Source organism: Pollicipes pollicipes, unplaced genomic scaffold (genome assembly GCF_011947565.3).
Source record: "Pollicipes pollicipes isolate AB1234 unplaced genomic scaffold, Ppol_2.1 Scaffold_4740;HRSCAF=5597_pilon_pilon_pilon, whole genome shotgun sequence".
In the NCBI taxonomy this organism is placed as follows: domain Eukaryota; kingdom Metazoa; phylum Arthropoda; class Thecostraca; order Pollicipedomorpha; family Pollicipedidae; genus Pollicipes; species Pollicipes pollicipes.
The window spans coordinates 4,129,845-4,151,050 of record NW_023596545.1 but is presented as its reverse complement, the minus strand read 5'-3'; the positions used below and the strand labels follow the sequence as shown (position 1 = coordinate 4,151,050).

General features: G+C 53.2%; 1 protein-coding gene and 1 long non-coding RNA gene across 2 annotated transcripts in view; one reads left to right on the top strand and one right to left on the bottom strand.

The window, feature by feature from the left end:
- LOC119098910 (sin3 histone deacetylase corepressor complex component SDS3) overlaps positions 1-21,206 on the top strand; it is a 37,698-nt gene that overhangs the window by 6,936 nt on the left and 9,556 nt on the right. The window lies entirely within an intron of this gene.
- Positions 11,580-13,713, bottom strand: LOC119098541 (uncharacterized). Its single transcript, XR_005094255.1, has 2 exons — positions 13,634-13,713; positions 11,580-12,127 (listed from the first exon to the last, which is right to left on the bottom strand). It is a non-coding gene; the product is annotated as an uncharacterized LOC119098541 (long non-coding RNA).

Genomic DNA, 21,206 nt, shown 5'->3' with positions numbered 1-21,206 from the left:
CCCTCGCCGACCGCCCGCTGGCTGGGCTGGGATCACGTGCATGGGGCGACGCCTGTGCCCGCGCCGACCCCCGCGCTGCTGCTGCCGCGGCGCTCAGAACATTCCCGAGACCGGTTTGAGCTAGAAGCCCCCCTTTTGCACGCCCGTCCACATAATACCGAGCCAGCGTGACGGGCTCTGGGCGGGCGGTGCTGGGCGCCGAGTCGGCGTGATCCCGCGCGAGCGTCGCCGCCGAGGGACGCTCGTCTGCACCGACCGGCATCACTCCTGGCCAACTGAAGCCGCTTGGGCAAGGTGCGGGGATTGTCGCTTGGTTTTTTTTTTTGGGGGGGGGGGGGCAGCGCCGCCAAACCGCGCTAGCAGCGGCTCAGCCGCGCGTCTTATAAGGCGGGCTGGCGCGGACGGCAGTGCGCTTGTCTGAGCGGCTGGACGCCACTCCGAGGTGGCTGATGAGCTGACCCGGCCAACCGGGCCAGAGCCAATCTGACGGGCGGGAAGGGCGCCTGTGGGTCGTGTGATGACTTCTCTGGTTTATTGGGGGATGCGCACCAAGACAAAATCGGGACTATGCACGGCGAGCGGGCAACCGTGATCAGACCGGCACCATTGTTGGAGAAGTGTAAAGCTCTCACGCCGTCAGGTCCATGTGATCCGGCTTTTTTGGGTCTGGGTCTTCGATCGCAGCTTTGTTTTATGTGGCTCGTGTGTTTTTCATGCTGTCGATCTTTTACGTTTAGGAATACATTGACAGGATTGTGATCAGAGATTGATAGATCAATAAAGGTTATTACGAACTCCGTATTACAAATTCCTGTGTTGGTTTCTTATCGGGTAATGAAGTAGCTAATCAACTAACCCTCAGTCAAGCGTGCGGGTCCACGAAGTCGAGGATAGCAAATGCTGTGCTGATCCTGGTAGGCATTCGGCATTACAAGCCCACAACAAGCGGAATAGGGATTGTTCAGGCAGTAGTCTGGCTTCCCCAAAACCCCTTGCCATTTCCTCAAAATCCCTGGGTGCTTTCCCTGGCACTGGGTTAGGCGTCACTTCAGCACGGGCATTTTTGTACGCCTTCTCGCACAATGATCGCATTTTTGCTAGCAAGGACATGTGTTCATATTACTGTGGTCAGACCATCGAAATTGTCTGACATGAGAGGGCCTGGCGCACTCACAGCCAAAAGCTCCAGACAAACAAGCAGTGACCACATGCAAAAAAGTAATAATGGCACCGAACTAACACATCTGGCAAGAACATCTTAAATAAACTCATGTTAACCAGGCAGGGGGTGCGCATCCTGTTTCTGTCCTTGTGTGGCATCGTAGCTAAGCCGGAACAATGTCTGTGTTATCAGCCAGTTTAAGATATCGTGAACGTTTGAACAGCGGATAGCTCACGGCTTCCTCTTGAGCCTGGGCGCTGCTTCTCAGGATAGCGATCTGTAAAAGTGTGGCTTGTCTAGGCCAGTCAGGATTGTCCTTGCAGAAATTACAGCGGCTAATCGTCCATCACGGCCGGTTGCAAGCCAAGGAGGGCATACCTGGCAGCAGGGGGCATACCAGCTCTTGCAGGGATCTGACACTACTAGAAAATGGTCCGCACTTGTACACACGATCGCAGTCTTGACTTAACAATTGTTATGATTATGTAAACGGAACTCAGAAGTTGAAATCAGTTCTGCTCCAAATACCTCCTAGGCGATTTCAGTTCATACAACAATTTTAAACTAGTTACCGAAGTGTATGATGCCTGTTGACGGCCTGTTTGCAAGAGATGATATGGCAGACTGTATACGCTCAGTCGCAATAACCCTACTTTATTCGCAGAGAGGCTCCAGCCGCGGCCTGAAGTTTGGCACGCGGCGCCTGTTGCTAGGCATGGCAGCAACAGACCTGGCGGTGGCACGACGCTCCTTCATGGTCAGTTCACACGGCGTCTGCCTTCGTCGTGCTTCGGGTGAATCCGACATACCTTCCGACATACCAATCCGGCATACCTTCCGACATACCAATCCGACATACCTTTCGACAACTCCCGCCGTCACACTCGTGCGTTCTTCTCCCATCTAATCCTGCCTGATCACGCTGGCCACTTTTCTAGAGAAGAGGAGCCCAACGAATTTTTGGCTGCCAGTTTCAATGCCTAGCATGCAACGCATTTCATCACATTTGTAGACGATTGGCGGTCTCTTATCGATTGTACCTTTCTTGTCTTCCAGTACACTTAAGATGGCTCAGTAAACATTTCACCTTGGGTGTGACTTACAATGCGACGAGCAAGCCGGGTCGGATTTCAATTAAAGCGCTCTCGGTTATAACTATACAAGCCACAGTTTTTCTCATGACGTCACATGATTTTAAGACGGGTCCGACGCGCGTCTGTGATGCCATGAAAAAGAGGAACGCATGATTCATATGCAAGAGCTGGTATTCTACAAAATACTAGTTTTTCCTTGAGGAGAATAAAAAGGAAATTTTGAGAGAGGCGTGCATGTGAATAATTTCATCCGCGGAACTTTATTGAGACATAAAAGAAGCTTTGTCTTGCCTCTGCAAAGTGTGTGTTTGAAATAGACATACATACCTTTGAACACGTGTTGTGAAACCTTCTTTTCAGTTGTTTCAGGACTAGACAAAAATTGTGCAGTTACCGGGCTGAATGAAGATTCTCCGAACAAGTGTTAAAACAGACAACTCACATACCCAAGGGTACAAAAATTGGGATCAAAGACGGTTTCCTGGTCGGAATTTAAGTCATGGTTGAGCCCCAACTGTCCATTTAATTTATCTTAAATATTCGGACATACAGGAAGACTGCAATCGATAGACGCTTGAAACGATACAATTGCTCATTTCGTGCAAATATGACAGCAGTGAATTGAGTACGAGCTATCGAAACATGCAGCGAAAATGTATCAAACTCATGTTTTCTTAAAGGATGTCTAGCTTGACCAGCCGAGGGGTGGGAGAAGAAAACATATATAATGCACAGCAGCGATACCTGTGAAAAGAGTATGACACGATCGGCAAAAGTATTCTGTGGGCAGAGCGCTTTCTCCCAATGCGTGGTTTACGGCCTAGGGCTATGCACACGTTTACAATGAGCGCAAAAAATAATCGTATGAACAGAACATTTCCATAGCGTTCAAAATGAAGTTTTTCCGTTGCTGCGTTCAACAACTGCGTTCGAAAACGCTTGGCAGCAGGATGTTTCATCGGTAGGTACGAATTCAACGCTTCTCAAACAAGCGTATTGTGCGGGCAGCTTGCCTGTCGTTCAGCTCTCCTGCTTGGGTACACCCCTGTCCCGTCCTCCGCTAGGCACGCCCCAATGTGCATCATAGCGTCGATGTACGCCAATGCCGGCGGTTGGTGGTGTTAGACAAGCGCGAGCCACCCGGTTAAAGGTCACTGGTCACACAAATGTCCGCGATCATTTTCCACGGCGGACAAAGCTAGGGTATCAGAATTACTCCTATTCGCTTCCTTTATCTCGACGTCATGTCTCAAACCGTCCTTGCTGAAACGTCGTGAGCAGTCGGAAACAACCAGCCGCGGCATATTCTAACGTTCCCAACGCTGCAGTTCGCAATATCAGTTTACTCCTTACCCTTGACCTAGCACGTTTTAATCCAGAGGCCATGTCGCCTGATAGCACCCTTTTGCGATGTAATTGGGCAAATTAACCACGAGTGGTCTTGATCATGCCAATTACTGTATAACCATACGGTGCGGTGTAACCGGAGCCACGCGAAACGTTTTGAAAACAGACAGAGCGACAGAGTGCGAGAGACAGCGCGAGAGAGGGAGAGAGAGAGAACAGAGAGCAGAGAGCAGGGCGCGAGAGAGCAGAGATCAGGGCGCAAGAGAGCAGAGCGCAGGGCGAGAGAGAGAGAGAGAGAGAGAGAGAGAGAGAGAGAGAGAGAGAGAGAGAGAGAGAGAGAGAGAGAGAGAGAGGGAGAGAGGGAGAGAGAGCACTGGAGGTAGATAATATGACCTGGCCAGAGACAGCAAAAGCTGGGTGCCGAGGAGCGGCCGGTTCTGCCTCTGGATTAATGGAACACGTAATTTGTGGCATTGCGTGGAAAGAAACAAAGTAACTATATAGTTCCCCCTCCGGCGTTTCTTGTTAAGGAGTCTGGGGTTACTCTGGGGTTACTGGGTCCGGCTGGAGCCGCAGCCTGTCCGGCCAGGCAGGTTCATGTGTAACGGTCTCCATCCTCTGAAGTGCCAGACTTATGACGAAAGCTGTGGGCATAGGCGTGGAAACATTTCGAAAAGTGGGGAGGTCAAGCTAGGGGTGTACTTCAGGAACTTTGTTCTGAAAAGCAAGCCCGGTGACCGGGGGGGGGGGGGGAAGATGGAGTTTTTATCACTCTTTATTCAGATGTCATGGCTGCTGTGCTAGATATGCGTTTGAAGCTGTGTCTTACTGGTGCACAATTTTGCCCACTCGACTCATCTATGTCATTCTGCAAATAAGGTTATCCAGCTTCCTAAGATTATTCTTTTGTTTCTTAAGCTCATTTCTACCCACTTTATTCATCAATAATGGGACCCCAACCCTACTCAACAATAATGACACCACTTATTTCCTTCCGGGCAAGGGGCCCGTTGAGTAGAACACCAGGGATACATTTCTGTTTCCGGTCAAGGGCTGAACGGCCATTCCGTCCCATCGCGAAGTTTTTACTGGCTGTCGTTCTGGCGACAGAGGCAGGTTTTCCTGGTCGATCCGGAGGCCATGAGAAGGATATATTATACCACATTGTTCAGAAGACCCCTGACACGAGAGGCCTTCTGACCCACGCTGCTGGCCCCGGATCAGCACAGGAATCCTCATTGAGCCAACAACATCCCTGATCGCCGTAAGTGGTCCAATAATTGTCACATGGACTCCAGTTCCCGTGTTTTTCTGCGTTCTTCAGAAATATTGACGACCTCTTAACGTAGATTGTAAATGAGAGGGGTCCCAAATTTGTATCAAAATGTCTAATTCATGTTCATCTTAAAATGTTCAAGATTCAGTCAGAATTGATTACCGATAAAAAAAACGTGTATTACGGTTTTGAACATGCGCGATCGCGTTGTAGCAACAACAGCCTCGACGCCCGGTGTTGCATTCTCCATGGGCCGCGCGGGCGTCGGCCTTACGGCTGTGACATTAAGCGATGGCCAATGAGCGAACGAAAAAGATGACACATCTGGAGGAAGATAGCTGGTGAAATATGCAAATCACCACGTATGCTTAATATAGTGCAAAAGTAAGGTATACACAGTCTTAGTCTGAAAAGTGGGGGGGGGGGGCAGTCAACACTGCTAGCCCTCCTGACCCCCCACCCCCTTGTCCCTACACCCATGACCGTGGGTACAGCGGCTTTCTATTTTAACCGACTCGCTCGGACATTCTTGTCATTATACCCAACTTCATTGTCTATTGGCCATCCATACATCATACGATCTGATTTGCAATGGACTTTGCAAATTAAAGCACCAAAATGTTGAAACAGCCTTCATATGGGTTCCTAGTCACATCGGAGTTGTAGCAACGGAAAAGCAGACGCCGCAGTGAGAGCAGCCGCATGTCAAGATCATCCCCTTCCCATCAGCCTGCCGGTGGGTGACCTGAAGTTGGCAGTTACCAGGTATACTCTTGACAGAGGGTAACATTATTTTGACGAAATAAAGCACACATTCAAGACCATCGAACCACTTATTAGCGAATGGGAATTGTCTCACCGGAGTAAGAGATTTCAAAAGCCTGCTCTTTGACGGCTACGGCTTGGGCACACATATACTACGCACTGGTGCTAACAGTCGGACCAGTGCATGCCCCAGTCCGAGGGATGTGGAGAGCGACTGGCCGCTGAGTATGTCCTGACCTTGTGTCGCCACTATGCTACAGTGCGAGGGATGTGGCGAGCGACTGGCCGCTGAACATGTCCTGACCCCGTGTCATCACCATTCCAAGGATCGTCTGCGTTACTTTGTTCCAGCACCCTTTTTCCGGCTCCTGGGTCCGGACTCACTGTGTGACTTCGTTGACGTACTCGCCTTTTAGCCCATATTAAGTTGAGAATTATTTATAGCCGTTGAACGGCATGGCTGTACAGATCGAAGTGCGAAGAAATAAATAAATGACAGTTTTGACTGAGCGACATGTAGCTGACAGTTGACAGTTCTGACCGAGCAACACCCAGCTGAAGTTTTCGAGAAGGCGCGAAATGGCCACGTAGTCCATAAATCGTAAATATCATCATCACCGTTGGTGTCTATCGCTAATGCCAAAACGTGTCAATCTATGTGTTGTTAACACGCGCCCGGATGGCCGGCTAGATACCCTTCGCTCAGGTAGGTTGGGTGAGGGGGGTGGAGTCAATTTGACTCTCCTGAGATCTCGGGAACTAAGAAAGCTAGATACACCAAATTTATAGAGTATGTTGAACTGTACGTGAACTCACTTGGGTCAAAATTTCAGATTCCTAGGTCATGACCTTTGGGTCAAAAAAGTCAAACAAGATCAAGTTTCAGGTTGGTCTCCAAAGTGCCCCAGAACCTAGATAACCGTTTCTAAGTAAAAGGTCACATTCTCGTTCAAGGTCAGTGACCTTTTTTGACCTTTTGAAGGTCAACGTAACCAAAATTATATAAGATTGCTTTGAGTTTTGCATTCGACTAACCGACAAAGATCACGCTAGGCAGTATGCCCCTAAAACAAAGTGTTGATCTGAGTCATTTTAGGTCAATGACCTATTCTGACCTCGAAAGAGTCCATGGAAAACGTATAATGCGGTTCCTGCTATCAGTAAATTCGAAATGAGCACCAGAAACTATCCCATACATCAAGCTCTGGAGAAACAAAACAGGTTAGTTTTGACCTTGGTGTGACCTTCATACCTGACCTTAGGTCAATGTTAATTGCTCATTCAACTGTTGTGTTGCCTAAGAAAGTATCTTAGAGATGCATGGCTTCGTCTAACGCGCCGTTGTTGGATCAGATTGAAAGATTCCCTAGAAATTGCTTTCGCTGAAACCACGGCCTGACTTTGACCTGCCATAGGTCAGCGACCTTGAGAGGTACACATCAATTTTTTATGTCAAACAATCCGCTATTTAATTGTCTACAGCTTTACAAAATTTGGCGCGGCTTCGCCGTGCCGTTCAGAAACCATTCTGGAAAACCTTCGGGGGGTCAATTTGACCCCTGCCCGACCGCGTGTTAATGTTCAGCAAGAAACGAGTATAGCCTGTAAAGTGAGCTAGATGGAACGGAAGCATTCAATAACTGATCACTAACACCGATATCTTTCTCTTATCAGGGTCTGTGGTGTCGTATTCCGTGATTTGGTCAGAGCCCGACCAGAAGGTTAGTGCCAGAATGCCGCGAGGGTCGCATGGCGTGATTCTGTCAGGGGAGGATCCAGGATTTCGTCAAGGGGGCCACGCAACGCCGTGGGGCCCCCTAGAGTTTGGGGCTCCTCCAAAGAATATTCTTCCTTTTCCGCCATTACATTTTAAGACAAGTATGTAGTAACACATATATATATATATATATATATATATATATATATATATATATATGTGTGTGTGTGTGTGTGTGTGTGTGTGTGTGTGTGTGTGTGTGTGTGTGTGTGGTGTGTGTGTGTGTGTGTGTGTGTGCGTGTGTGTGTGTGTGTGCGTGCGTGCGTGCGTGTGTGCGTGCGTGCGTGCGTGCGTGCGTGTGTGTGGGTGTGGGTGTGGGTGTGTTGCGTGTGGGTGTTTACTTACAGATTTATTTTTAAATATGGAAACCCATTTTGCTGTGCACAGCCCTATAAAGCTAGGCGTGATACGCATGCATACACATAGACCTCACTCATGTTCTACAGATCATGTTAAATGCTGTGATTTTCCGGCCAAGTGCTTCGAAACAACAGGCAAAATGAACTTGAGTTGGCTGCTAACAACCATCAAAACCAAGCATGGACTTGATTTCTAGCTTCTATATTTACGGCTAGCCGGCTGGGCCATGTAATCAGCTAATGGCTGATGATTAATGCATAACTTGTTCTTTATCATAAAGGAGTACAAAATATATGATCATTCAAAGCATGTTAAGAACGTGATGCACGAGCATAAAAAGTGTCACACACTTAGTAGCCAATGAAAATGACACATACGACGTCGGCGGTATGTAAAAGTACGTTCGGCAATTGCGCGTAAGAATTCATCGGCGCATATTCGACTACTGCTCTAAGGCGAAGGCACCAAGGGCAATTGGGACGAAACCTGAGCGATCATGGGTGCCGCAGGAGGTCAACAGAGTGGCCCCCGTCAACAAGTATAAGATCCTCAGAGCAAGCAAAAAGAATCCAAGACCAGCGTGTTGGACCCCTAAACGATCGGTAGTGTCCCGACCAGCTGGCGTATGTTGCCCCACCCGGAGCACAAGAGCCTCTGAGCAGAGGGGAATTACCCAAGACCATCATGAATGAATACCTTTGTGCGATCAAGAGTGTGCGAGCACATTAACAGAAAGAGCCTCGGCAGGAATGAAGAGTCCTCCGCAAATGAGATGGAAGGGAAAGATCCCTCGATCAGAGTAAAGGGACCCTGAAGACCGAGTGTCTCGGGGGCTTACATGATAAGGGCCCAGCAACGGCACAGGGCCCTCCAAGTAAGTGCTCTCCAAGAACCGGAGACTAATATGAGGAGCCCCTGATCAACTGAACGTACCCGGGCATATGGAGCGCCGTAAAAACGCATAGGGCCTTTTGGGCGAATAGGAAAAATCCGTGAAGGAGAACCTGATTACTCAAGAGCGCCTAGGTATCGAAGCAGATGGCGTACCAACGGCAGTGTTGGGCACTACGGGGAAATGCGAAGAGATCAAAGGCGACGTGGAAAGCTCCTTAGCGATCAGATTGCCCCGGCAAGTGGACATATAGGGCCCGGGCAGCAGCGTCAGGTCTCTGGGCAACGTAATGAGCCCCAAAATTTTCTCCAAGCAACTCCATTTGCGATCAGGAAAGAATTAACTTCGTCTGCTCATGAGCTCTTTACTTTTGCAAGCACTTGTTGCTGATCCTCTGTAGGTCCAAAGGCGTGCAATTTTGTTATAAGAAAACTGCCTCCGTTCGGCCGGTTATGGGCCCCTTCGGAGCCTTTGCCTCATGGCTCCCCCCACCCCCTTTGCATCCGAAGCCGGTCTGAGCAGCTTAATAGATGGGGCTCGCCAAGAACATAGTGCCATCCATTTAATTAAGAAATACTTACGACAAAATATGTAGGGTTCCCAACGATCAACCGTGCCCGAGCAGCTTAAAATATAGGGTCCCCGTCAAGAGCGTAGGACCCTCCATGTAAATAGGAAGCAGCAAAGATCCAAAGTAGAGTGCCCCCGAATGATCGCGTGTGCCAGAGCGTGTTAACAGATAGGGCTTCCAACAAGAGCGTAAGGCCTTCCATTCAAACGGGAAGTACCGAAGGCCCTGTGCAAATGGCCCCTCGAACGATGGAATTGGCCCGAGCATCTTTTCAGAAGGGGACCTGACAGGCGCGTAAGACCCTCCATTCAAATAAGAAGTACCCAAAACCCGGTCCCGAAAGATGGAGTGTATCCGAGCAGGTTATCAGATGACCTCGATAGGAGCAAAGATTCCTAAATTCAAACATCAAGAACCAATGTATAGGGCCCCCTGAGCAGTGCAATGTGGCCGAGGAGGCGAACAGAGGGGGCCCCCGACAAGTGCGTAGGGCCCCATTCAAATAGCACGTGGCCAAGGCCCAATGTAGAGGGCCCCCGATCGATCGAATGTGCCCGAGCAGGTTATCAGATAGGCCTCCCCATAAGAGCGTAGGCCCCCTTCCCCCCCATTCAGAAAAGAGGTGCCCAAGACCCAGTGTAGAGGGTCCCCGAACGACTGAGTGTGTCCAAGCAGGTCATCAGATGGAGCCCCCGACAAGAGTGTAGGGTCCTAAGCAAGTGACAGAGAACTGCAAACGTTCTAGACCAATATGCATATAGCAAGCATGTGAGCATATGGCAAGTGGTCCATGAGTATATGGCAAGTGTGTAGATAGGTTAACGGAGACCCACGTAAAGGGCCCTTAAGCAGCCGAGAATGCCCCGGCAGATTAAGATATGGGGCCCCGACTACAGCTCACAGAGCCTCTCTGGCGAATGGAAAGAATCCGTGGAAGGGCCTGTGATTGACAAGAGTGCCCCGGCACGCCAACAGGAAGGGCCCCAACAACAGCACAGAGCCCTCCGAGCAAGTGCAAAGAAATGAAGAGCAGCCTGGAATGCTCTTTAACGATCGAAATGATCCTGCAAGTGAGCATATAGGTCCCTCGGAAACAGCATGGGGCCCCTCGACAGTGTAATGGGGCTTAGAATTGCCATTTCAAAACTTTTCCAATCATTTAATATTTTTGGGGCTTCTCATAGGCCCTTCAGTTTTGTCTAAGGTTGTTTTTGGTCGCCTGAAATTCCAGAGATACCCAGTTTTGTTGCGCTTTGTGTTGAAAAAAACTCCAGCTGTTTCGGCCGGCTAGGGCCCCTCGGAGCCAGTGGACCCCTTTGGGGCCCAAGAGAAGTCATGGCCCCGTGCCCCCTCCCCCTCTCTAGATCCGCCCTTGGACTCTGTAAACCTAAAGAAGCCGCAACAAGAACACTTTTTCCTTTATGTTCTTAAGTTTCAAACCGACTTATCGCTTCTTTGTATTTCTCGGGATTGTCCTGAGCTCCTGTTCAGGATTTCGACGGCATTGAAAAAAATGACCGTGTTATCTGACATGACTGCAGCTGGCATGGGTTACGCCACCCGTTGCTTTGTACAAAGGTCACGTCATGGGCGGATCCAGAACGCCGTCTTCCGGTAGGAGAAGCGCTTGTTTGGGCGTCGTAATCCAATAATTTATCCCCCCCCCCAACAATTTACGAATATTGACACCCCTGATACCAATAGTTGTACGTGAGCTTGCTTCCTCATATATAATGCTTGTTGGGATATTTTCAAATGTGACACATCTCCTTCAATTCAAAGCAAAATTTACATGTAATTTAACATGCACGCAAATCACATCACACGCCAGGGGCGTAGTTTCGCCGAGCGTGCCTGCGTGCGTGCGCGTGTGCGTGTGCGTGTGCGTGCGCGCGCGCGCGCTCGTGTGTGTGTGTGTGTGTGTGTGTGTGTGTGTGTGTGTGTGTGTGTGTGTGTGTGTGTGTGTGTGTGTGTGTGTGTGTGTGTGTGTGTGTGTGTGTGTGTGTGTGTGTTTTCGGCCCCATGACGAAATGATGAAACCTACCCCCACAATGCGCAAACAAACGGGTTTCTTTACGGATTTGGTCCACTTTCTTCTCAAAGTTGGGGAGATGGAGCCCAGGTTGGGGGCCCTCCCGTTCCCCAGGAACGGATAGAAAACTGCACCCCATAACACGCACTTTTGGGAAATGGACGCTTGGCATTGAGACAATATTTGCGTTCATGGCGTACCACTTTTTGCTTTCTAATCGCCAGTCTCACAGTGGAGCGGAGGGTTGGTGGTCGTATACCAGAGTGGCGAGATGCAGTTGGTCGGTGAAACCAAGGACAGGTAGATGACTCGATTTTTTATTGATTTGCATGAAGGCCGCGCCAGACATGCACCAGGTTCTAAATGCTGGTTCCTGATATCCATTGGCGTTTTCATGACCATATCATGGAGCTCCTGACACACATATGTCCGGGGCACGAAGTTGGTACCTGGTTCCTGTTGGCCTTTTCGTGGTGATGCCCTGGAACCTGACTTTCAGTTTTTCCGTAAACACCCGCGCATGGTTTCTTAACACCATTGATTGTTGTGCGAACACCAGATCTTTGTTCCTGGCTCTCATTGGGTCTTCACAAATATCAGATGCCGGAACCTGGTTACCATTGGTTCTTTCACAAATGTCATACCCCGGTTCCCAGTTTTAGGTTTCAATGTGTCCTTGTACACACAGCAGGTTCTGGCTCCTTCCGGTTCTTCCGTAAATGCCAGATCCTGGTCTCTGGTTCTCATCGGTTTCACGCAAATGTCCAGCCCTAGCTTCTCGTTCATGACTAATTCATAAACAAACAGCTCTTGTCGCTATTTGAGTTATTATCAATGCACAGGTGTATGACCTGGAATGAACGATATCATATGTTAATGTTATGTTTAATGTTTTTAAATTTTTATCAAAGTGGGGCATGATACGCAATGTAAATACTCTGGTCTTTAATAAAGGTGGCGCATGATGCATAGATGGAATGCAGTGTAGATGTTTTGAGCATCGCAATGTATGTACTTTAAGGAAAAGTAACAGTCAAGATTATGGGCGAAAATGCAGCCCAGCTGCCAAGATGGATCGCGCGAATAAACCCCAGTTGGGATGCCGGTTCTCTTTGAACTTTTGCACATATTTACGGCTGGGTCTTGGCTCTTGCTGAATCTTTCAGCTCCATGTGGCTAGAGCACGATTCTTGTCAGACATCCAGCTTGATTTCGAGCTGGTTCTGGATTCCTGCTGGCTCCGGCACCAGGGGCGGGTGCCCGGGAAGATATACCGGGAGCCTGGTACATGTGTGGCATCTGGCCCACCGGCGGACGAGGAATGCTACACATACGACAGAATCTAACCGAGCCCAAGTAAGAAGCGATTTCTGTGGAAGCCGTAAATTATTGACTGAATCGTAGGGTGTGTGTGTGTGTGTGTGTGTGTGTGTGTGTGTGTGTGTGTGTGTGTGTGTGTGTGTGTGTGTGTGTGTGTGTGTGTGTGTGTGTGTGTGTGTGTGTGTGTGTGTGTGTGCGTGCGTGCGTGCGTGCGTGCGTGCGTGCGTGCGTGCGTGCGTGCGTGCGTGCGTGCGTGCGTGCGTGCGTGCGTGCGTGCGTGCGTGCGTGCGTGCGTGCGTGCGTGCGTGCGTGCGTGCGTGCGTGCGTGCGTGCGTGCGTGCGTGTGTGTGTGTGTGTGTGTGTGTGTGTGTGTGTGTGTGTGTGTGTGTGTGTGGTGTGTGTGTGTGTGTGTGTGTGTGTGTGTGTGTGAGTGCGCGCGCGCGCGCGTGTGTGTGTGGTGTGCGTGCGTGTGCGTGTGCGTGCGTGTGCGTGTGCGTGTGCGTGCGTGTGCGTGTGCGTGCGTGTGCGTGTGCGTGTGTGTGTGGAATTTCGGGGAAGGAGGACGCTGCCTGGATGTTAAGTAAATAAGCTTTAGGCAGGTTCACATGCATAAGGCCTTTGTCAAGGAGGGCGGCACAGTGCCATGCTGACAAGCGACATGAGAACATGAAAAATAAACGTGAAAACAAGTGTTCCCGGTGCAAAATTTTGCGAATTTTATCTACTTCGTCCATGTCGTTTCCGGCTTAGACGAAAAGATGACGGATGAAAAATCCACCACACGCTCTCTTATAGGAGCTCGGGTCTCCAGAGCACATGCCTTTTCAGGCGGCGATCCAAAGCAGGGATCCTGGAAGCAGCGGGCAACGTCCCGCGCAAAATGGGCGACACTGTTGTGCAGGTTCTATCACGCACATCGATATCCCGAAATCGGACATGCCATAGCCGTACGGGAAATGCAGCCAGCGAGCCCACTTACTACACCTGCCTCAGAGGTGCAGCGTTTGACCTTGCAGCAGTCTGGGAACGGTGCGTACCTGGGACTGAGTGCATCGACGTGCCTCTGTGGTCCGGGCCAGGAGTTCGGCGACTCACAGTCAGCGTCGTGAGGGCGCTGCACTGACTGACCAGCCCTGCACGGGTCAACCCGAGCTGCGGCTGTCCCCCGACCGCACCCGCCGGCTCCGCCCCCGTGCAGCATGCCATCCGGCACCGGTGCCGCACCGTCAGCCAATCAGCGTCCGCGCCGCGCCGCTCGGCCGGGCGGCAGCCAATCAGCGGCGGCGGCGGGAGAGGAGCCGGGCAGCGACCCTGCCGGCCGGCACCAAGGACGCGACCTTCCGGGCCGGCGCGGCGCCCGACTGACCCCGATCGGCACCCCTGCGCTCCTGCGGCCGGAGCCGGCGCCGGCCGCCGACGGCTCCGACCGCCGCCGGCCGACCCGCCGGTGTCGCCCCTGTGCTCAGCGTCCTGGTGGCCGCAGGGACTGGAGCTGTTCGGGGCTCTGGCCTGTCATGGCCGCGTGCCGACGCGCCGGTGGTCGCGCACCGGGGCGAGTGAGACAGGGCGGCTCGTGTCTGGAGATAGGGGCCCACAGTCCGGATTGGATGGGTAACCAGGTAGGCAATGGGCGGCATCTGACAACCATTCGACTGCTGCGTACGTGCGTTATTATCGTCGCCGAAGCATGCACGGTATGTCGGAAGGACGGGTCACACGCCCTTGAAATATCAGTGTGCTGTGCCACACACGCAGCAGTTCCGAGCGCATATTTCTGAGGTCCTTAAAATGGCCTCAGAATATCGAAACCGGCAGGTCCGCCGACTGTCCAACCAGTTGCGAAATAAGCCGGCAAATTGAATGAGAAGACTCACACCGACTGTCAAGGGGATAAGATCTTCCTACCCCTCCCCCCCCCCCCCCCCCCAGCTGACCCATTCCCTATGAGAAGAATTTCCGGCCGTGCACCACTGAAGACAGGTTTTCCAGACTGTCCGCGAGCCGGCAGACACATATTCTCGGGTTCAGATCCGGGTGGGATCTTCTCTGCCCGGGCCATTGCGAAGAGATCTCGACCTCTGCACATGCACTGGGCCTATAACCTGCATTACATTTAGGCATTTAAAAACCCTCCACACCACCGGCACGTCACAGGACCATGTTTCCAAGGCACGTCACAAGACCATGTGGCCGTGGACCGCAGTCTTCCACACCGGGCCAGCCTACAGCGCGGTGCGCCACCGGACTGAGCCACGCGCCGGGCCGGGGGCGACGGTCAGCAGGAGCAGGCGGGTGTGGCCGGTACTCACCGGGCTGCAGTGCGGGGTGCCGCGGCGCACCCGGCGACACCGCGGCGGCGCGGCCGGCCGGCCGCCGTCTGCAGCGTGCATGCGTCCGGCCCGGCCCGGCCCGGCGCCCCGTGTGGGATGGCATCACAGGGGCGCGCACAGCGGGAGGCGGCGCGGGCTCGTCGGCTGAGGGGTACCGTTATAGGGGCGCGCGCAGGGGACGGCCGGCGTTATAGGGGCGCGCGCAGGGGACGGCCGGCGTGGAAAGCTGCGCCGCGCCACACAGATCGGTGAGGGACGAATCTGCGCCAGAGCCACTCATCGCAAACTGTTGCTGTGACGGGAGGGGATAACGAAAAGTCACGTGTCCTCTAATATGTTCTCTTCTTTCACTGAACGCTATCGGTGGACTGCGCTAGTGCGTTGTGGGCCGCGTGCGCCACAAACACCGCCAGAACAAGGTCGGATAGGCAGTCGGCAACAGGCGCGCTTGGCATGCCCCTACAGGAATATCTGGAACCTTCCCTGTCAGACACGTTTTCTGCCAGACTCATTGCAAAAATACACTCCTAATACGGCACCAGAGCTTGCCGTGCAAAAACGCGCTGTGAGGTATTCATCGGCTTTGCCCAGGTCGTTCTCACGGCTATAAAAGGCGGCAGAAGCAACGCCTTCACAGGATTTGTGCGCCGGTGAACAATGAATGAACGGAGCTTTTGCCACCGACAAGCGCGAGCCGTTCCCGACTGCGATGGCTGGCTGAGACGGCTGGTGTATTTCTGTCCAACGCAGCCAGACGTCACGAGCTGACGACCGTATTTGGCTTTCGTGTTCAACAGAAGCTCGCGTTAGCCACACTCGTCTCAGTTTCCGGGACCGGATACCCTGCCCACAGTTGCAGTGACAATGGCCAGCACGGGACATGCGTGGTGACCTCCGATAGATCACAGATGCTGCCGGCCGCACCTCCTGTCGGCTGGGTAAGAACTGAGGGAGGGGGGGGGGGCTGGGTTCTGAGTTGCCATGCGAAGTCAGCACGCACAGGAGGTCACGTCGAAAGAAGAAGTCAGAGTCTCGCCGGCTCGTGAAAGGCAGAACCACTGAGCAGAGCGGCTGCCGGAGGTGCGGAAAGTGTGCAGAACGGATCTTCGCAAACTGCAGGCAACCGCCCGCCCTCGATCCTAAAGCCGCGGCACACTGTAATCCAGTGCTTCCTGCCGCAGCGCCGTAACTGACAACCACCTGCAGCACCGGTCCTGTTCTGCCGAAAAAAATGCACACATCAATGCATTTTATGAGCCCTGGATAACATTATGGTGAGTTCACAAATCACGCTTTATTTCATGCCAGACGTAGCCGATCGAACAAGCGATTTTTCAAGCAACGGTCTTCGGAAAGCATACACCCGAGTCTGAGCTGATTTATAACTGTTCGGCACCACCAGACGTGTCTGGATCAACCGCACACATGGCTTGTACAGCTGTCGAGCCGGAGGCCGGAGCCGACTCGGGTGCAGCGGCGGCCGCGCAGCACAGCCTGGGCCGGCCGCGGCAGCCGGGGCGCGGCTTTCTCCGGGCGCGGGCGCGTGCGCGACGAGGCTTTCCCGTCCGGGTCGGAGCCGGCCGGGTCGGTCCGGCCGGCGGACAGGTCCGGCTTTCGCGGCGGCGCCGCTCTCTCGCCGCCGCCCCGCTGCCCGGGCCGGGGTCCGGGAGCGGCGCCCTGGCCGCCGCCGCCTCCGCCGCCCGGCGCAGCCCGGCGCAGCCGGAGTCGCCCATTGAAAGTGACAGACAGGAGGCACTTCGGTGCGGCGGCGGACCTGAGCTTAAAGTAGCGTTTCGATACCCTTTAAAGGCAGTGCTCCACATCTGTATGGGGCTGGAAACTGGAATAACCATCTTGAAGATGATCCTGCGCGCTTTACAGCTCTGCCCTTCTTAAGACCTAACCCTTCTAGTTTCCGAGCTACGCACCCGCGAAGAAGCCCAAATTTTGCGGGGATAAATTTGCGGGGATACTGTTCCAACCTCACCGAGGCATCCGTGACGCCATTATAACGTCATTCAAATCCTGCTATTTCATTGGCCATGCGGTGACCAAGGTCAAAAAGTATATTAATTGTCGAGTCGTTCACACCTGGCATTCGCGAGCACGATTTCAAGATATGACGGCCGTCAATCAGCTCTTAATGCTCTGCCCAGTATGATGACGTAATAAAACAATTATGTATTGGGGATCATATTTACTAAACAGAGAAATTGTGTTATCTGGACCAGCCTTTTGCACAAGTATACCGCCAGATACAAGTGAGCTTATTTTATCATATCTGACTCTTGCTTCAATGTCTTGAAATGCGGTAGCGTTCCATTTAAAGTCCATTTCTCCTGAGGACGAATCGCATTATGATTTTCCCCGAATCAAACAAGAATAACATTACATGAGCAATGCGTTTTACTGCACCCTACCGTTAACAGGATGATTTAAGCGACTGACGGGCACTAAAAACTGTTATACGCAGCGATGGTATTTGAGTAACTTAAATTACACAAGTAAACTTCGGGCATCTCGCCTGTGCCTGAACATCGCATGCCAGGGGAAACACAGCCCCTGCTTTCGGCTACTACAGCAGATTTGCTCGACTCAGTGCATGTGGTGCGTGTCAGCGCATGCGGCAAATATCGCCATCCAGGCGGTGCCCGCCGGCTGGCGTTGCCTGAACAATCGTCTTCATTGCCTCAAACATCAGACATGATTGGGCCACATTGCAAATCTCGCGCCGAGATGCCGTGTTCCTCCATGGGGGAGTTCGGTCGCTAAATGGGAGCGCCCGGCTTAGATAGATCACATCTCCCGTCCCGACCTCTATCTTTTTGCATCCACACCGATCTCAGAAATTAGCGGAATCGGGCGGACTCACTCCTGTCTCTCCATATTTATCACAGCTGTGCACTGCCGTTACCGCCGTCAATAGCCCGCTCTAGGTGCGCCGCCTGTTCTGGGCCACGCAGGCGAGGCGTCGCAGCCCTCCTTTGGGGCGTACGGTGTACAATCGTTTTCGAACTCCCGTGAATTCAGATCAGATTCCTGCGAAACCGTTAAACACCTAGTGTTTGCATAATGGCATAGTGCCATGACCTCCCCCGTGGCCCCCTTCTTTGGCTAAGTGCTTAAAGCTGTGCCGTGCCATAGTTGATGCGTTCTTCGTGTGTGATGGTCTGTTCGCATTGTCAGTCATGCTACCAAACAGAACACTGTTTTCATCGCAGACAGCCTCGGCCGGTTATTAAAGAACAGTAGTCTTCTGGTCGCTGTATTTATGTCAGTGACAGCACATACATGAATACACAATATGTCAACACACAAGCGGGCGGTTTCCATACACTGACGTCATCGGTGTACGAGACCGTGCTTCATCAATGCTCCGACATAAGGTGGACCTGCAGCCCGTGATTACTATCACCTCGTATCTCACATAAAAGAGAATAATTAGGTTAATCAGACAACACTGCTATCAAATGTCTCGGCCCTTGACTGGACTCAGCCAGCTCACCGGAGGTACATTGTTTTAAAGCAGCGTGGGTGAAACACAAATGTGTGGGCCGTCATTTCGCGCTACACGTTACGGTCGCTCACTAACCCCACCTACGTATTGCATTCACACCTTCTACGAGTCGTTCACCATCTCTTGATCTGAAATATGTGTCCAGGTGGCCCGTGCGATGCGTGTCCGCACGGATCCCGGACGACCCCGGGACCGTCCCTCCCTTTGAAAGACGTATCCGCTCCATGTCACCCCTCCCGCCCGCCCTCGACCCACCCCTCTACTCCTCCTCAGCATCGTCGACATCGACGTCGGCCTCGTGTGGCTCTTCGGCCCTGATGTAGAGGAAGCCGTCGGCCCGCAGCCTGGCCGTGACCTTCGAGCCAGGCCGCAGTCGGGCCGACCTGCGCAGCGTCACCTCCTCGTCGTTACCCCTCCGCGCCGCCGTCACCTCCAGCCGGCCCTCCGAGAAGCTGACCCGAATGTCCTCCGGCGAGAAGCGACGCGTGTCGATCTTGATGACGCTCTCGTCGCCGGCCTCCTCGCCCGTCCCCGGTTCGGGGGCGGTGAGCACGTCCTCGCCCGTCTCGCCATCTCGCGAGTAGATCGGGAGGTCGAAGTTCAAAAAGATACCCACCAGGTGCGCATCCTCGAACGGCGCATCAAACGCGCCGGGGCGGCAGTGCCAGCGGCGCGGACGCCCTCCAGCGGCTCCCCATCGGCACGCCCCCCACGCGCCGCGGCCCCAGGGTCCGTGACCCTTTACAGGCCCTTCGGCTCCACCTCGGGCACCACAATGGCCTCCTCGGGGACCGCACGGACCTGTCGGCCCTCCCCAGCTGCGGTGAGGTCCACAGCCGCGGCCGTGGGCCCCACTCTTTCCGCCGTGATGGCCTTCTCGAGGGCCCTGGCCTCGGCTACACTCTCTGAAACTACCCCAGCCCATCGGGCCGAATCCACCACGTCCCATGGCGCCGAAGCTACTGCACCCCATTGGACAGTGCCCACCTCGTCCTGTCGGGCCACACCCACCGCGTCCTATCGGGCCGCACCCACCGCGTCCCATCGGGCCGAACCCACCGCGTCCCATCGAGCCGAACCCACCGCATCCCATCGGGCCGAACCCACCGCGTCCCGTCGGGCCGCACCCACCGCGTCCCATCGGGCCGCACCCACCGCGTCCCATCGAGCCGAACCCACCGCGTCCCATCGGGCCGAACCCATCGTGACCGCAGCTGCGGGGCCCACCGGCACCGCCACCCCAACCGCTGAATCCGAACGGGCCGCCGCCGCGTGCGTGGGCGTATTCGCCGCTCCAGGGCATCTCGCTGCACACTGGCATGGTCGTGCTGCTCCCGCCGATCTGTCGTCCCGCCGCTCACCGTCGCCTCGTCGCTCACTGCTGGTCTCACTGTCGTCACAGTTGCACTGTTGTTGCTGCGCCGCCCACCGCTGCCGACTTACACCGAACGGTGAAGTGTGCTGAGAGGGCGGCAGACCGCGGTTTTGTCATCATAACATGCAAGTCACCCTTCCGCGCAACATTGCGCAATCGGGCGCCGAGAGGCTTCGGTGTGACGTCATACGCCGGGTCGGCGACGGGCAGGGGCGTGGCAAGCGCACCACACGGGATCGGATTGTTAATTTGTGGCGTGAAAATAGTTAAGTGTGCTTGCACCACAATGACACTGAAATGTTTTGGTACTCATTTCCTGCCCCCGAACTGAGCCTGGGTGCGCCTCTGATTGAGCGCCGGCGGCGGCTCGCAACCGGCTGCTACAGCCGGCAGACCGTGGCCGCCCGTTAAAGATTGCCATGTCATGGTGAATCGTCGGGGAAAGCCATGTGCTGGGCCATGGGTGTAGCTCCGTCTCTGGGGGGTCAAGATTGAGCAGGTCAAACTTAACTCTGGGGAATAACCTGACAAATGCTGCATTTTTAATAAAGAAAAGGTGGACAGCGTGCATTACCAAACTGGGGGAACAACATTCTGCTTTGGAAAATTGGGAGCAGGTGCATGTTTTTCTGCTCCCAGTGGTTACACCTATGGGAGGAGGTACATGTTTCCCGCTCCCAGTCCTATACCCTTGGGATTAGGTACATTTTCCCCGCTCCCAATACTTACACCCATGGGGGAGGTACATGCTTCCCCATTTCCCCGTTAGTGGTTACACCCATGGGGAAGGTACGTGCTTCCCCGTGTCCCCGTGAGTGGTTACAAAACAACCCAAATGGGAGGAGGTCATGGTTCCCCGTATTCTCCCGATGAGTGGTTACAAACACCCATGTGTGAGGCGAACTGTAAATGTGGAGCAACTTTGCGTTGCATTCAATGGCACAATCAGCCAATCTGAATGGCAAGGGCAGATTGTGGCAGTTTAAGTACACTTCTTCCAATTTTGTCTTGCAACGGAGACAAAAGTTATGGTTCAGAAAGTAGCCCTGTCCACCTGCATCGACGCCGGTGATACCCCTGATGAACATAGCAATAATATTCGTCATGTCAAACCGTAGGATGCAGCGGCGCTTCAGCAACATTTTTCCTAAAGTGTGCAAAGGTAGCGGCCACCCTCCGTCAGCTGCTTTCGGAGGGATTACCTCGGCGCGTTGGCAGCCACAGCGGTAAGGTCGACAGAGAAGGATCAAGAAATGGCTGCATCATTTGCAAGGGCAGAAATGGCGAAGTTGAAGACCTTTTATTTCGATTTTCAACGTAAATGAAGAAATGCTAGCGAAGCGCGATGGTGTGGGTGATGTATGTGTGAATGTGTCCTTCATATAGCT